General features: G+C 38.4%; 2 long non-coding RNA genes across 3 annotated transcripts in view; both read right to left on the bottom strand.

The window, feature by feature from the left end:
* Window positions 1-17,470, bottom strand: part of LOC102139033 (uncharacterized) — a 270,410-nt gene that overhangs the window by 216,051 nt on the left and 36,889 nt on the right. The gene's annotated exons all lie outside the window — the stretch shown is intronic.
* LOC135967109 (uncharacterized) overlaps window positions 7,543-17,470 on the bottom strand; it is a 32,106-nt gene continuing 22,178 nt past the window's right edge. The window contains exons 2-3 of the long non-coding RNA XR_010580973.2: window positions 12,303-12,387; window positions 7,543-7,834 (exon numbers count right to left, since the gene is read on the bottom strand). This is a non-coding gene — a long non-coding RNA (uncharacterized lncRNA). The remainder of the gene's footprint in view (window positions 7,835-12,302; window positions 12,388-17,470) is intronic.

Below are 17,470 nucleotides of genomic sequence, written 5' to 3'. Positions count from 1 at the left end.
TGCCAACTGTATACTATCCCAACTCCTGCCACAGCTGTTGGGAGCAGGGGCAGACACCTGACCCAGGCAGGACCAACCAGGTGCTTTCTCCACAGGGGATTGTGGAATTCCATTCACTTACTCATTCAATGTGTACTGATGGTTTCCCATTGTCTTAGTCTGTTTTGTGTTGCTATACAGAAATACCTGAGGTTGGCCAATTTATAAAGAAAAGAGATTTTGGCCAAGCCAGGCACGGTGGCTCATGCTTGTAATCCCAGCACTTTGGAAGGCCGAGGTGGGCAAATCACTTAAGGTCCGGAGTTCAAGATCAAGGTTTGGCCAACATGGCGAAACCTTGTCTCTACTGAAAACATAAAAATTAGCCAAGTGTGGTGACGCACACCTGTAATCCCAGCTACTTGGGAGATTAAAGCAGGAGAATCACTTGAACCTGGGAGGTAGGGGTTGCAGTGAGCCGAGATAGTGCCATTTTACTCTAGCCTGGGTGACAGAGCAATTCTCCCTCTCAAAAAAAAAAAAAGGTATATTTATCCCACAGTTGTGCAGGCTGTACAAAAAGCATGGCGCCAGCATCTGGTTGGCTTCTGGTGAGGGTTTTTGTGCTAAGTCGTAACACGATGGAGAAGGTCAAACAGGAAGCAGGCGTGTGTGAAGTAGGGCCCAAAACTAAGGGACATTGTGGCTTTATAACAACCTACTCTCAAGGGAACGAATCTGTTCCCCTGTGAACCAATCCAGTCTCCCAAGAACAACAACTCACTCACTACTGCAAGAACAGCACCAAGCCATTCACAAGGGATCTGCCTCCATCACCCAAACATCTTCCACCAGGCCCCACCTCCTGACACCACCACACTGGGGTTAAATTTCAACATGAGATTTAATGGGGACAAACAACCCATATCCAAACCATAGCAATCATTTCCCAGGCCCTGTTATAACCTGAAAGACACCATCCTGAACAGAGCAAGCCCTTGTATGCACATAGACCCCACAACCTAACCACAGTGAATAGAGAGGCCTAGAGACTGGGAGCTCTGAGCTGAGTCTCGTTTATGGTGAGATCCCACAGGAAAGATCCATATATTTCAAATAAGCTGCTGAAGATCCCAGAAATACTGTAAAACTTTTCTTTCCCACACCCTGGTTGTTCAATGGCTTCTTTAGGATTTCATAAAGCATTCTAATCTTCTTCCAATAAATTATTTTTTGGCCATGCTAGCACAAAAACAAATGAACCTAACTATAAAGGGAAAAAAGAGAATGTAGTAGTCTTCCTCTCCTTTTTGGTGTTATTCACCCTTTTTGCCATGAAACTTTCCAGAAAGAATAGAGTCCAACAATGCAGAATGAAGACCAGAGCAAAGGTGACGGAAGTGGTATAAACAAATAAGTTAATTATTTTTTTCTCCTGGTGCCAACCTAGTGTGAAGCTAATCAGGGCTGTTCTCACGTTGTTGTTGTTTGTTGTTGTTGTTGTTGTTAATGTAAAAATAATTATATGAAACAGAAAAAGTATTGAACTGTGTCTGAAGTTCTGTTTTGATCCTAATTATGCTCTAACCAGTAGGGAGGCCTTGGGCTTTCTTTTCTCAGCTACAGATCATCATTTATTTTAATTCCCTTACTTTATAAAGCGAGGCTTATGATCCTTCTAGTTCTAAAATTTAATGATCACCTAATAAGATAATATTTACTAGTAATCTTTTATGATTTTAGAATCCTCTACATGTCAAAATATTTGGTTTCACCCTTGAGTAAATTTACGAATGCTATCAATTCTATTATGAAAAACAAGGATGTGAAGGAAAATGTGTATTATCAGAATCATTCATTGGGGCTCTACAAGGGAAACAACCTAGCTTACAGAGTTTAAAACTGATATAAAAAGAGCCGCTTCTCTTCACCCAGCTACTTCTGGAGCACCTCTCAGTCTATATATCTTGACGTCCAGAATACCTTCACTGATCTCACACTCACCTAAACCTGCTTAGATGCTCCTCTTAAGAGCTGCCTCGGTAACTAACACTTTACCCCTCACATTTATCACTTACCTCACTGAATTAACAATCTTCTGGTTAATTAAGGAGTCCACTCTAGATTGTCAGCTTCTTAATGAAATTGGACATATATATGTGTAAAAACAATTATTTCAGAAACTGAATGAAAGCTTCACTAACAGAAACTTCCATTAAGGTTATATTCAAATTATTAAATCATTCAAGTCACTCCCAAAATACAGAAAGTTGAGTTATCTACAGTACATAACTAGATCAATGCCCAAGAAATTAAGGAAAAAGAGAACTTTAAAAAGAACCACAGATGAGGATTCTAGGAAGATGGCAGAGTTGGAACTACCAGAAATCTAGCTCCTCACCTAGATGACAATTGCACTGGAAGAATCTGTCTGATGTAACTATATATATGTTAGAACTCTGGAGTCTATGGAAGGCTTCCATCTTCCAGGGGACAGCTTAGACGGTATGTGGTGAATTTTGGTGAATTTCAGCTCTTAATACAGTAGCGGCTACCCATCCCCCACTCTAAGCCCAGTGGCAGGCAATTGTGCACCTGTTCCTGGAGCAGCTTTATATAATACAACTTTCACACAATTTTGAAAGCCAGGGTGGACGAACAGGACCCTGTCCTGCAATTATTAGGTATTTGTGCTCTGATCTCCAGATTGCTGCTTCTGATCACAGAAGTACACAAAAAGAGATTATGGCCATTGTTTTTTCATCTCTCTCACTGTTACAAGCTCTCCCCATCTGACTGAAATAACTTCCAGGGAATTTAAATGGCCAGCACCTTTTCCCCCTTCATTTTTCTCTTTTTCCCCTTTTGGGACCAGACACTGAAGACACAACCTTAAAAGGCAACTGCATATACAAGGGAAATTAGAAAGCCACCATGCATGCTTGAGGGTAGGCTCAGGCTCAGAAAAGACCTGAGAAGACCTTAAGTGTACACTTCAAGCTGATCCTTGGTGCAGAGACCACCTATAAGAATGAAATAAAAAATAAAAAAGGGAAGGCAAAACCTAGGGATGGGAGAGAATCTGACTTCTAGAGTTACCATATTATTAGCTTCAAATGTTCAGTGTTCAACAGCAATAAAAAAGTCATAGTGCATATGAAGTATAGCCCACTTAAAGATAAATAAAAAGTTAAGTATTGCACATTTAAAGATAAATAAAATAAACCAACAGAAACTGTCCCTGAAAGTGATATGATAGTAGATCTATCAGACAAAATCTTTAAAGCAACTGTTTTAAAGATACTCAAAGAACTAAAAGAAGACTTAGAAAAAGTCAGGAATATAACATATGAACAAAATTAAAATATTAATAAAGAGATAGAATACCTGAAAATAAACCAAAAAGAAATGCTGGAGCTAAAAAGTGCGATAACTAAAATAATTAAGTCACTAAAAGTATTCAAAGACAGATCTGAGTGGGAAGAAGAAAGAATCAGTGAACTTTGAGATAGAACAACCAAATTTATAAAAGTTGAAAAACAGAAAGAAAAATTGAAGAAAAGGGAATGGAGTCTAAGAGACTTGTGAGATACCATCACACAAACCAACATGCATTGTGGGAATCCTAGAAGATAAAGAGAAGGAGGAGAGAGAATATTTGAAGAATTAATAACTGAAGACTTTCTAAATTTGTTGAAAGACATGACTGTAAACATTCAAGAAGCTTAATGAACTCCAAATAAAATGAACCAAAAGAGATACACACCAAGACACATTATAATCAAACTGTTGAAAGGCAAAGACAAAGAGAGAATTTTAAAAACAGCAAGAGATAAATGATGTGTCACATATGAGATCCTCAGTAAGATCATCAGCAGATCTCTCATTGGAAACGCTGGAGGCCAGAAGTATTCAAAGTGCTAAAGGAAAAAATAAGTCAGCCAGGAATTATATATCTGGCAAAAATGTCCTTCAAAAGTAAGGGAGAAATTAAGATATTATCAGATAAACAAAAACAGTCGGAGTTTGTTACCACTAGACTGACCCTACAAGAAATGCTAAAGGGAATCCTGCAGGTTGAAATGAAAGAACCACAGATGGTAACTTGAAGTCGTATGGTGAAATAAAGATCTTAATAAACATAAATAGAGGAGCAATTATAAAAGATAGTATTATTGTAATGATGGTATGTAATTCTACTTTTTGTTTCTACATGTTTTAAGAGACACATTTTTAAAAAAAAATTCCTAATCTAAAAGCTAATATTATTTTAACTTTTGTTTGTAACTCCACATTTTGTTTTCTACATGATTTAAGAAAGTAATGCATTAAAAATTATTTCTGTGTTTGGACATACAATGTATAAAGATGTAATTTTGTGACATCAACAACTGAAAATGGTGGCGGTGTTAAAGGAGCAGAGGGTGTTAAAGGGGCAGAGTTTGTTTATGTTATTAAAATTAAACTGGTATAAATTCAAATGAGAATTTTCTAACTTTATAATGTTAAATGTAATTCCAACAGTATTCAAAAAAAGATAAAATAATATACACAAAAGAAAATGAGAGAAGAATTGAAACATTTTATTACAACAAATCAATTAAACACAAAAGAAGAAAATAATGCAGGAAATTTGTGCATCAAAAAACACTCTCAACAGAATAAAAAGGCAACCCAAAGAATGGGAGAAAATATTTGCAAATTATATATATGATAAGGAATTAATATAGAAAATATATAGAGACCTCCTAAAATTCGACAACAAAAAAAATTGAGTTAAAAATGGGCAAAGAACTTAAATAGAAGTTTCTACAAAGAATATATACTAATGATCGATAAGTACGTTAAAACATGCTCAGCATCACTAATCATTAGAGAAACGCAAATCAAAACTACAACAAAATACTGCCTCACATCCCCTAAGATGGCTTCTACTTTTAAAAGCTGAGAATAAGTATTGGCGAATATATGAAGAAATTGAAACCTCTATGCACTCTTCGAGGGAAAATTGTATAGCAGCTATGGAAAACAGTACGGTGGTTCTCCAAGAAATAAAAGCAGAATTATCATATGATCCAGCAATTCCACTTCTGGGAGTGTACGCAAAAGAACTGAAAGCAGGATTTCAAAGACACAGTTGTACACTCACATTCATAGCAGCATTATTCCCAGGAGCTAAAATGTGGAGGCACCCAAGTGTCCACTGACAGATGAACAGATAAACAAAAGGTGGTGTATGTTAGCCATAAAAAAGGAAGAAACTTCTGGATAAAACCTGAGGACATTATGGTCAGTGAAATAAGCCAGTTACAAAAAGACAAACACTGCATGACTCCACTTACATGAGGTACTTAGAGATGGAAAGTAGAATGATAGTTTCCAGGGCCTTTGGGGGAAGGGTCAATAGGGAATTATTGTTTAATGGGCAGAGAGCTTCAGTTTTGCAAGAAGGAAAGTGTTCTGGAGATTGATGGTGGTGATGGTTGTACAACCATACGAATGTACTTAATACCACTGAACTGTACACTTAAAAATGATTACGACAGTAAATTTTATGTTATGTGTATTTTTCCCCAAAAAAAGAGAAAACATTTGCAATGAAAAAAGATCGTAAGTTAAAATTCAATTTGTAAAATACTATGAATTGAATTACCAGTTGTATTTTCAGTATAATTTAAACATATAAACATATGTTTAGGTGTGGAACGATAAAGAACAAAATAGTATTCATGATCATATCCAGGTTTTCCTTATATGTATTTTTATAATGGACATGAATTTATTTTGTAATAATAACACCATAAAATATTTTTCAAAAGCACATAAAAAATAATCACCACAAAGTTTCTTCAGGCAAAAAGTTTCTTTAATAAGGAAGAGAAAGTTAGAAACAGGATATCTCATCTGAAAAATGAAGTGTGACTGTTAGGAAGAAACAATAACACAAGTTACCATGGAATAAAAGTGTCTCTTTAAAATTTTTGTTTGTATTAAAAAGGAATCAGCTATTTATCATTGCAGAGTTAATAATTTCGTGAAGAAATTATAGCTATTCCAGTTTTACTTTTATTAGGCTGAAAGAAATCATTTTTAATAACACATCACAGTTGTAGAACTCCTTTTCTTCAACTTCATGTCTTCTGGAATGTTCTTGACAATAATTAAACTATATTTAACCACACATGGCAACGCACATTATGTGACTATAGATGAACAAACTAAGCCATTGCTAGGGCTTGAATGTTTGTTCCTTCCCAAACTCATGTTGAAACTTAAGTGTCATTCAAACAGTATTAAGAGGTGGAACCTTTAAGAAGTGACACAGCTGTAGGGGCTCTGCCCTCCTGAGTGGATTAATGCCATTATTGCAGGAGTGAGTTTGTTATCATGGGAATTGGTTCCTTATAAAAAGACAAGTTTAGCCCCCTTTCTCTCTCTCTCTCTCTCTCTCTCTCTCTCCTCTCTCTCTCTCCCTCTTGCTTTCCACCGTAGAATGATACAGCAAGAAAGCCCTCACCAGATGCCAGCCACTTGATTTTGAACTTCCCATCCTCCAGACTCTGCAGATGTAAATTTTTGTTCTTTATACATTACCCAGTCTGTGGTATTTTGTTATAGCAGCACAAAACAGACTAAGACAGCCACTGAAAAGGCCAATTAATTTTCTCCTGGTGTTTACATAGGATGGCATAGGCTACTAGATGCCTACTCAAACATTCATTCTCCGCTTTTTTTTGTTTTGTTTTTTGGTTTTTTTTAGCTAAGAACATTTCCATTGTAAATCAAAAACCATTTCTCAAACTTTCTTAACAACAAGTATACAGAAATGTGATGTGGGATATCTAGGGAAGCTTAAAGGGACTCTGTTGGTCTTATGCTTTTCTGCTTTTCTTACATTTTGCAGCCTGAAAAGCTAGCTGGAGAGGAGCTCAAACAAGATTGCATTTTATTTCTCTTTTATCTAACAGTCTAACAGTGCACAGACCTGGGCAGGTGCGGGAGCTTTCCTCAGTATGAGGCTCCCAAGTTTGCTCTGCTCGTCTCTGATTTCCAGCCAGCAGTCAGAAATATAGAGAGAAATGAAATTCTATGTTTTAAGCCACTGCATATCTATATCCCCTTGTCAAGAAGCTTAGCTCATTCTCTACTGATATTAGTCCTCAAAGGACTGCATGGAGCAGGGCCACTGCTGGTATGAAACTCCAGCACAGAGCTCTTCTGTAAAAAATGAAATGAACTATCTTTTCTTTAAATCATTATGTTCTGGGGTCTGTAGCCTATTCTAAAAAATGCATATAGCAAATAGATCGGGCACACCTATCTTGCACCAGCAGGAAGAAGGCTATGAAATCTAAACAGCCTTCTACAAGAACGTATTTCTAACACTGGCAAAAAGTAGAGAATAATGAGTAAAGGACAATAGACAAAGAATTGCTCACAGAAAATGGAACAAGTTCTAACCAAGAATGTATTCCATTGCCAGGGCAAGAGTCTGTTTTTCTCCCCGTTAGAATTTCACCATTGTTACAAACCATTGACTCCTGCACATTTCCCATTTCCCAATTTTCCATTTGTGAAAGAGATTTTATTGCAGACACACCATTCTACAACATCATTAAGTATTGGATGCAGGCGTGCGAGGCAAAAGCCACCCTGTCACTTGACAGAGAGGACAGCACATCACCCAGAGATCCTGGACTTGGGGACGGATGTGGCCCCCAGACAGGACTTTGGGTTGTTGGTATGTGGTGATTATACTCCATTACTGAGACAAAAGGTGAACCTGGCTACATGGAGGGCCAAAGGAGTGGGCTGTGATGGATCACTATTTTCTCCAGTATCCATTCTCCCCTTCCTTTCAAAAATAGAATCACCAAGTTTTAGCTAAATACATGGCCAAGAGCTGCAGACCAGAATTCCCCAGCCTCACTAGTCTGTTCCTCCAACCAAGTCCAGGCCAACAGAATGTAAGCAGACGTGAGGTGTGCAACTCTTGTGTTGCCTCTGTAAAAATGAAGCATTGGCTGGGTGCAGTGGCTCATGTCTATAATCCCAGCACTTTGGGAGGCCGAGGCAGGTGGATCACCTGAGGTCAGGAGTTTGAGACCAGACTAACCAACATGGCAAAACCCCATCTCTACTAAAAATACAAAAATTAGCCAGGCGTGGGGGCAGGCTCCTGTAATCCCAGCTACTTGGGAGGCTGAGGCAGGAGAATGGCTTGAACCCAGGAGGCGGCGGTTGCAGTGAGCCAAGATGACGCTATTGCACTACAGCCCACCAGCCTAGGCAACAAGAATGAAACTCCGTCTCAAAAAAAAAAAAAAAAAAGCATCGTCCCCAGGACATTCTCATTCCTCCTTCCCAGCCCCTGGAAAATGACAGCTACTGGATATGGGGATAAAAAGAAGCTGAAGACGTAGGCTGAGCACCAACTAGGAAAGCCTTACTTAAGTTGAAATTTTAATTTACAGCCAATAGTTCAGGTACACAGTCTGGTACCAAACTGTAAAGGAATGAGAAACAATAAGGATAATGTACTAACTCTGTAATCTGTCTCTGTCCTTTCCATTTTAAAATTCTGAGATAATTTTTTCCTCTTTTTGTTATGAACATAGCCTTTCTTTTGTAAAATGATGATAATAACAGGCCATAGATTATTTTTGATGTTCTTGCTTTACAAAATAAGCGTCAGCACCCCAGTTTTTAAAAAATGATATTAATCCATGAAATCCAAAAATCTAGAAACCATCACAATAGGATACAGTGACAAGGAAGGCTTTAGGTACAGAACTTGCAAGATCAAATGTATTCTCTAGGAAGTCAACTAAAACGTCAGTCTAGTGAGTTATGAATTCTCCTATCCATAATCCTCAGAAAATGGTAGGAGAGCAGTGCTAGCAGACAAGACTATAAAAACTATTTACTAAGATAGCAGAGTACCATTAAAGAGAAATTCCTCCTTTTGTGTGATTTTCTTCACTATTATTTACAAGTCTGTTTACAACATATTTTTAGAAGATGTAATTAATATTCAGATATTTCATCAACAATGAAGTCCTTACAGATAAATCCAGAGAATTACAATTTGTTCTGAGAACCACACAAGGAATGTGATTTCACTATTATTCTTAGTCATTCAACAAGCATTCATTAAGCCAGAAACTTGGGGAATGAAGAAGGATACAAAGATGAAAAACACACAGACCCTGCCTTCAAGAATCTCAAAGTCTGATGAATAACATGGCTACATAAAGAATAACTATAACACATTTTGGCTGGGTGCAATGGCTCACACCTGTAATTCTCGCACTTTGGGAGCCAAGTGCCGCATTTTGGGAGCCATTTGTGGTCAGGAGTTCGAGACCAGCCTGGCCAATGTGGCAAAACCCCAACTCTACTAAAAATACAAAAATTAGCCAGGCGTGATGGGGCACACCTGTAATCGCAGATACTTGGGAGGCTGAGGCAGGAGAATTGCTTGAACCCTGGAGGCAGAAGTTGCAGTGAGCTGAGATTGCACCACCACTGCACTCCAGCCTGGGTGACAGAAAAAGACTCCATCTCTAAATAAATAAATAAATAAATAAATAAATAAATAAACCATTATACATTTTCAGAGTTATAACAGATGATATACAATGTGAGAGGGAGAAAGTCCTAACATTGGGATTCTCTAAGTTGTTTTAATCAGTTTCTAAGCTACATTCTATCAATTCTAGCACGCTGCACACAGGTCCAAAACTCCAGTTTGATCATAAAGTGTTTGGGATGAGCAGAATCTTTCTAACAGGCTTGAGGACCTCCCCACCACCACCACAGCCTGGAAAAACTTTATTTTCTTGTGAGAGAGCCTAAGACTCTTCTTGCCTAATCTTTCTTCCTTCAGATTCTAGACCTGCATCAGAGTCTGAAAGCTCTCCCTACCTAGTCCCCTCCTTACCCCTTTATCCTCCACAGGTGTTTCCCCAAAAACCTCTTGTACGTCGAATTCCCTCTTGGTATCAGCTTTTGGAGAACTTGAATTAATACAAGGAGTGTCCAGTTATCTAACATTGCATAAAAAGAACCCTAAACCGTAGCTCAAAACAGCAATCATTTTATTATATCTCATGACTTTGTAGGCCAGGAATTCAGGCAAGGCTGCCTTGGGTGATCCTTTTGTTCTATCGGCCGATGGGCTGGTTGGGAGGGACTGGGATGGCTTCAGTCACACGTCTGCTGCGTTACTGTAGATAACTGGAAATCTGGGCTCAGCTGGGACTGTCAACCATATTGCCTGCTCATGGCATCTCCTCCACCATGGAGGCTGTATGACTTTTAAGATCTAGCCATACAAGTCAATAGCCTTACTTCTGCCATACTCCACTGATAAAAGTAATCACAAACACAACCAGAGTTAAAACGAGGCAATACACACCTCCTTGAAACCGGGAATGCCAAAGAATTTGCTGTTATGTTTCTAAATCGCCACATGAGGGCACCCTTTCTCTTATGAAACCACTAAGTTCCATCAACTTCAGGAGACTCATTCAAACCAGAAGAGATGTGTTAATTCTAACCAAAAGTACACTTGCTACAACAAAAAAGTGCTGCATGGATCAGCAAAGATAAGTTCTAGTTTATACCTTCTTTTATCATTACAGCTCACCTGTCAATGCCGCAATCAACAAAAAAGGAATTCAGATCTAGTGCTTTACACTCCAAATGACGTGAATCTAAAGACCATGACCCTGGTGACAGCAGTAGTTTCTTTGATGGTAAAATCTGTATTTCCTACAAGTATAGAAGGCTGTCATGCAACGTGAACCCTGGCCACTGACTCACTGATCATTCTTGGTGTGTGGAATTGTTACTCCTTTGGTTACTAGCAAGCATGCAGAGGAGAGTAAATTGCACCTGAACCTAACCTCCGACTAAGGGGCTGCTGTGACCTACTGTTGCCTTTTGGAACTTTAATTGGGGAGGTAAAAAACATGGAGTTATGATTACCAAAGGATAATGAGTTAAACTTCAAAGGAATAACACAGTCTTATATCCCTGTCATCTTTTGCTGAGGCATCTTCATAAAGATTAAGCACGTTTGGACCATGCAGCAGTGACTTTCCTTGGTTACAAAGCAAGACTGGATTCGCCATCCTAGTCATTGATAATGGTGAATGTCGAGTTTGTTTTGTGAGCATGTGTATGTGCTAAACATTCACTTGAAAGATACCTTGAGAACTACGTTGGCATAATACGAATGCATTCGACAGGTTTTTTTTGTCTTGCCTCTCAAATTCGCAACTTTACCTAGCCCTGAATAAAACCAAGCAACTACAGTATATAGAAAAATTTAGGAACCCTAAATAATGGATTGAAATTCTATTCAAACTTAACATCTAATCGTAATTTTTTAGTTATCAGTAACTAGACCATGTCATTCAGGGATCAATCTACCTCAAAGTAAATAGATTAAAATCTCTTAATCTAAGAAATCATTCAGTTATAAAAAAAAAATGCGATTAACCTAGCACTTTTTTTCAAGGTTTTCCTCGTCTACCATAATTTTGATATGAAAGTGGAGTTCTTGGCAGAAAAAGCAGAGTCTATGTCTGAATCATTCAGAGTTAGAAACAATGGTTAGCACAGTTTAGCATATAAAAGTTGTCCAACAAATACTTGTTGAAGCCAGGCACTGTGGCTCATGCCTGTAATTCCAGCACTTTGGTCAAGGTGGGTGGATCAGTTAAGACCAGGAGTTCAAGATCAGCCTGGCCAACATAGCGAAACCCCGTGTCTACTAAAAATACAAAAAGATTAGCCAGGCGTGGTGATGCCCACCTGTGGTCCCATGTACTTGGGAGGCTGAGGCAGGATAATTGCTTGAACCTGAAAGGTGGAGGTTGCAGTGAGCCAGGATCATGACAGTGCACTCCAGCCTGGGTGACAGAGTGAGACTCTGCCTCAAAAAATAAATAAGTGAAATAAAATAAAATATTTGTTGAATGATTGGTTGAATGAATGAATGGATGAGTGGTATTTATTTGTGTTAACTTACTCAATTAGGATTTTCATTTACGCATCTTCCAGAAGGTAGTGGTATAAATTAAAAATAATAGGTAAGATAGAGGCTAATTTAAATTTGAAATAGCTATATGGTTTCTGTTCGGCTTGTTAACGATTAATACTTAGATGTTAATTATAATTTACTTAGGACAGATTTCCTTTGAACTTCACTTCTTACGTGTCCATATCAGACAATTAGGTCTTTTTAGCTAAACCCTGATATTCTGGTTCTCTTAATAACCATTACATCACCAACAATGATTAAAAGGTATTACCTTAATTACTTTCAGGCAAGGAATTTATCTACTTTGTTCAGCAGCAAGAAGGTCACGTGACACAGAGTAAGCACCCATTAAATATCTGTTGAATGAGGCAATTAATTATTAAACTCCATTTCTCAGTGTGAGTACATGACGAAGAATGTGCAGTCATCCCCAATCCACCCTTCATACCCACATTCTGATCATTACAGCAACCCTGAAAAGTAGGTATTATTTTATTCATTTCATAAATTAAGAAATTCCCACAGTTGGGATGTAATAGCACTTGGATTTGAAGCTATATTTGTATGTTCCCAAAGTCTTTTTAATTGCCTCTCCAGGCGCGGTGGCTCACGACTATAATCCCAACACTTTGGGAAGCCAAGGCGGGTGGATCACCTGAGGTCAGGAGTTTGAGACCAGCCTGACCAACATGGTGAAACCCCATCTTTACTAAAAAAGAAAAAAATACAAAAATAAATTAGCCTAAAAAATTAGGTGGTGGCAGGTGCCTGTAATCCCAGCTACTCAGGAGGCTGAGGCAGGAGAATCACTTGAACCCAGGAGGCAGAGGTTACGGTGAGCCAAGCCTGTGCCACTGCACTCCACCCTGGGCAACAGAGCCAGACTCCGTCCCAGAAAAATATAAAATAATAACAATAATAACTGCCTCTCCAATAAGATAATCTTAAGGACATATACATATAGAAAACAAAAACAAACAACAATTATTGGATATCTGACTTTGTATCTGGACTTACTCATTTGCCTCATGACTGTCCCTGTTAGCCATGTTTAGGGACAATCTATTTTCATATAGAATCATCCATCAGGGCCCCGTACTGCCTTTGGCTCCAAATTCTGCCTCTTGGGGTTTTCCTATTAATTGTTGTCAACACAAAGACCACCAGACCACCATTCCCTTATTGAGCCTGGGTTTCCTGTCTTTTCACAAACCAATCATTCAGCCACCAATAAATAACCAGTCCTCGGTTCTTTTTTTTTTTTTTTGAAGTAGAGACGAAAGCACACTTGGCTAGTTCTTGGTTCTTGAAGAAAGACTATGCTTACCTGAAATAACAACATAGAATTGAGCTCTAGGCAAATTTATCCTTATAACCCAATCACTTTCTCTGATGTGTCCTCAGAGAATGCAAAACATTTGAATACTGGCCTGATGATCATAATTCTTCTCCCTACTCCAAAATCCTAAAGATATTCAATGTTTTATTTTTAGTTGTTGAGACAGGGTCTTGTTCTCTCACCCAGTCTGGAGTGCAGTGCAGGCTCACTGTTGCCTCAACTTCCCAGGCTCAAGTTATCTTCCCACCTCAGCCTCCTGAGTAGCTGGGACCACAGCCACATGCCACCACACCCAACGAATTTTTGTATTTTCTGTAGAGACAGGGTCTTATTATGTTGCCCAGGCTGGTCTTGAACTCCTGGGTTCAAGCAATCCTCTCACCTAGCCTCCCAAAGTGCTAGGCCATGCCTGACCTACATATTTTTTTCTAGCAGTTACAATCTTTCATATTTAAGTCCTTACTTATTTTTATATTTCTCCCTTAGGTAGGGATCTAATTTTTATTTTTCCATAAAAACTAATTTTTTCTCCAAAATAGACCAAATTCTCATGTGCCTGTTTCTGGGTTCTTTCTGTTCCCTGGTCTATTCGTATATTCCCGTACCAGTACCACATTGGCTTACCTACTATGGCTGAGTAATATGTTTGAATATCTGATGGAAAGGGGCTGTCCCCTCTTTTCTTTTCTTTCTTTTTTTTTTTTTTTTTTTTTTTTGATTGTCTTAGGCAGGGGTCAGAGAATTATAGTTCATGGGCCCAACCCTATTCACTAACTATTTTAATAAGTTTTATTAAAACACAACTACTCTCATTTGCTTCTTTTGAACACTGCAACAGCCAAATTGGGTAGTTGCATCCAGCCACCAAAGATTAAAATGTTTAATATCTGGTCTTTTATAGAAAAAGTTGACCAATCCCTGGTCTTAATTTACTCATGGACATGTATACTTTTACATGAATTTCAGAATCATTTTGTAAACATTCCCAGTTCCAAGTTACTGATTGTAAGGAACAGCAACTGATTCTAAATTAATACAGAAATGAATTTTATTGGGAAAGATACCAGAGAGCTCACAAAATCAGAAAGAAGTTTAGAGAAACAGGCCCAGAAAATGGGCAGGAACCATGGGAGGCCTGGCAACAGAGAAGACCACACTGCACCAGGATGCTGCCACAGAGAATGTTCTTCCAAACCACCCCCGCATCACCCTACCACTCACACAAGCTTCAAAGTTCCGGAAAGGAGAATGTTTTGTCCAAGTTAGGATCACATACTCATATCCTAGTCTCCAGAGAGAAAGAAGGTTCTGATTCTTCTCCCGCTTCCACAGAGAGAGGCAGGGCTCTGCCCTCTATCAAGACTTACTCAATGAAGGGTTCGTTCAAAATATGAGAAGGCAGATTCTCCCTAAAGGTGGCTATAATTTTGCTTGGAATTGCCCTAAATTGAGGGAAAATGGTTATCCTTAAATACTGCTGCCTCATTCATGAAGATGATTCTTCTGATTATTAATTCAGGTTTCTTTTTGCCCTTTGGTAGAGTTTCAAAATGTTCTTCTGTGGTGGTCTTGTGAGTTTTTGTCTATTAAGTCCTTGATATTTTACAGGGATTTGTGGTTGTTTTGAACAGTATCTTCTTTTCTATTATCTCAGTAATTTTATTTTTTCTAGTACTGAAAAATGTTACTGACTTTTGTATATGGATCTTGCAATCAAACAAGTTTCTTATTACTTCTAAGAGTTTTGTTGATTTACTTTAATTTTCTGTGTAAATGGCCATAGCAGTCATAACACTCACAAATGACAATTTTATTTTCCTCCAATCCAATCATTATATTTCTTTGTGTTCTATTCTATGTTATTACATTGGCCTGAGACTCCAGTGTGAGGCAGAACATTATGATAGCCAGTATTCTTGAATTATCCCTAATTTTAAAGCAAACATTTTTCAAGATTTTCCAGGTAAACAGTAAATATCTCTTTATTACATTAAGAAAATCTCTTTCTGTTCCTAGTTTTCTGCTAATTTAAACTGTAAATAAATACAGAACTTTATGGAATGCTTTTTATGCTCTGTTGAAATGTTCTAAGTATTTCTTTCTTTAGTTTCCTAGTATGGGAAATCACATTAATAAATTTTTCAAATGTAGAATTATCTCCTTGCAGTCCTAAGAATTAACTATAACTGGTCATGGTATGCTATATTTTTAAATCATTGTATATTATTTTAGTAATTACCAAATTCAGTTACCTAATGCATATTAGTATTCTTGCATTTATGTTCAGAAGTGAGACTGATCTGTAATCTACTTTACTGCAGTGCTCTTATCAAGTTTTGATACTAGGGTTATATTGGCTTCATAAAAGGAATTAGAAGTCTTTTTTTTTCTTTTTTTTTTTTTTTGGCAGAGTCTCGCTCTGTTGCCCAGGCTGGAGTGCAGCGGCACGATCTCAGCTCATTGAAACCTCTACCTTCTGGGTTCAAGCAATCCTCCTGCCTCAGCCTTCTGAGTAGCTGAGACTACTGGCATGCACCACAACGCCCGGCTAATTTTTGTGTTTTTAATACAGACAGGATTTTGCCATGTCGGCCAGGCTGGGGAATTTTTAAAAGTTGAAGTGAATTTTTAAAAGTACGAAGATTACAATTTGTTCTTTAAAAAGTTAATAAGAATAAAGAAATAGCCGAGTTGACTGACCACACAGGAAAACTCCAGTTTATACTTATAGTCCTGAGATAACTATTAATAGCAGCCCCTTTCATTCTCAAAATATCACTATTGAGCAATAAATTATCCACTAGAGTAAACCTACAATAACTGACATGGATTTGATGTCACATACTAGCTGTATTACTGTGATAAATTCCCCTGGCCTCTCTTAGCTTCAGGTTTCCCATCAGCAGAATGGAAACTGTGACATTTACCTTCCTGGGTAGTTTGAAGAACAAATGAAATAAAGCAAGTAAACTGACCAATTATTTTTTAAAGTTAGTTAATTTCAGCCATGAGCATCCACAACCCCCAACAGAATTCCAAAGCGTTCTTGACTAGAAGCAGGACAGTTCATATGAGGTCAGACCACCAATGCCCAGCCCCCACCCCCGCCACCTGCAGCCCTATCTACTAGGTAACTGTGGATATTCAGGTTCGATCTATGGACCCTGAGTGCAGGCTCATTGCAGTGCTCCATTCTGAAACTCAGGGAAGCCCAAGTTTAAAGACATCACCTTCAACCACTCCTCGGACCCATCATACGTCCTGCCAATTGTCCCATTCATCGAGTCCTTCTGAGGCCTGGGTGTTTCCTTCCACTTGCTGATCTTCCTCTCCACAAATATGTGGCAGGGTGCAGATGCTCACGATTTCAATACAAAATCTTAACTGTTTTTGTTTTTCTTCCCTTTTTTTGATGGACTAGAAAGTGAAATGCAAATATTTTCCCTCACTTTCAATTAGTAATCTCTTCCTTTCCTGGAGTAAAGAGGAACATGTTTTTCAAGTTATGAATTTGATGAACTATAAAAGCATATGGTGAAAGAACAAGAGGGAGAAATATCCACCCAAACTAGAGATTACTTTAGACGTCCTGAAGAGAAGAGATCTGTAGGTCTAGAAGCAAGAAGGACCCATTCTCTGCTTAGGTCATTACTATGGGAAGCAAGACTCCAGGCAGGAGGTACTCAGTTCATCTAGGGAAACAAAGCCCCAGGCAATGGTTGCAGAGCTTTGCCAAATAGCCCAGTGCCCTAAATATGTTACGGAAACTGCCAGATGCTGCCAGACCTGCCAGTACTGTGCAGACACAGACAATGGGCATGTCAGCATTGACTGATGTGGGAGATGACCAATGACTAAGGAAGGCCTCCGGAGCCTTGGCAGAGTAAGGGAGTGTGACTGAGGTGGACTCAAACCTACTGGAGTGATTTACGTTCACCTTCCTACCAGCCTAATGCATGGCAGCTTGGAGTCAAAATTAGGTGGATTCATAGGTCATAAACATTAGGCTTCTCTCACACTTGAGCTTTGAGACTTAGAGTCAAATATAATAATACAGGAGATTCCTAATTCAGGGTGTAGATCTAGTAGTTGAGAGACTA

This window comes from Macaca fascicularis, chromosome 14 (genome assembly GCF_037993035.2).
Source record: "Macaca fascicularis isolate 582-1 chromosome 14, T2T-MFA8v1.1".
Classification (NCBI taxonomy): Eukaryota; Metazoa; Chordata; class Mammalia; order Primates; family Cercopithecidae; genus Macaca; species Macaca fascicularis.
The sequence above is the reverse complement of the archived record's forward strand: the minus strand, read 5'-3'. Positions and strand labels throughout refer to the sequence as shown.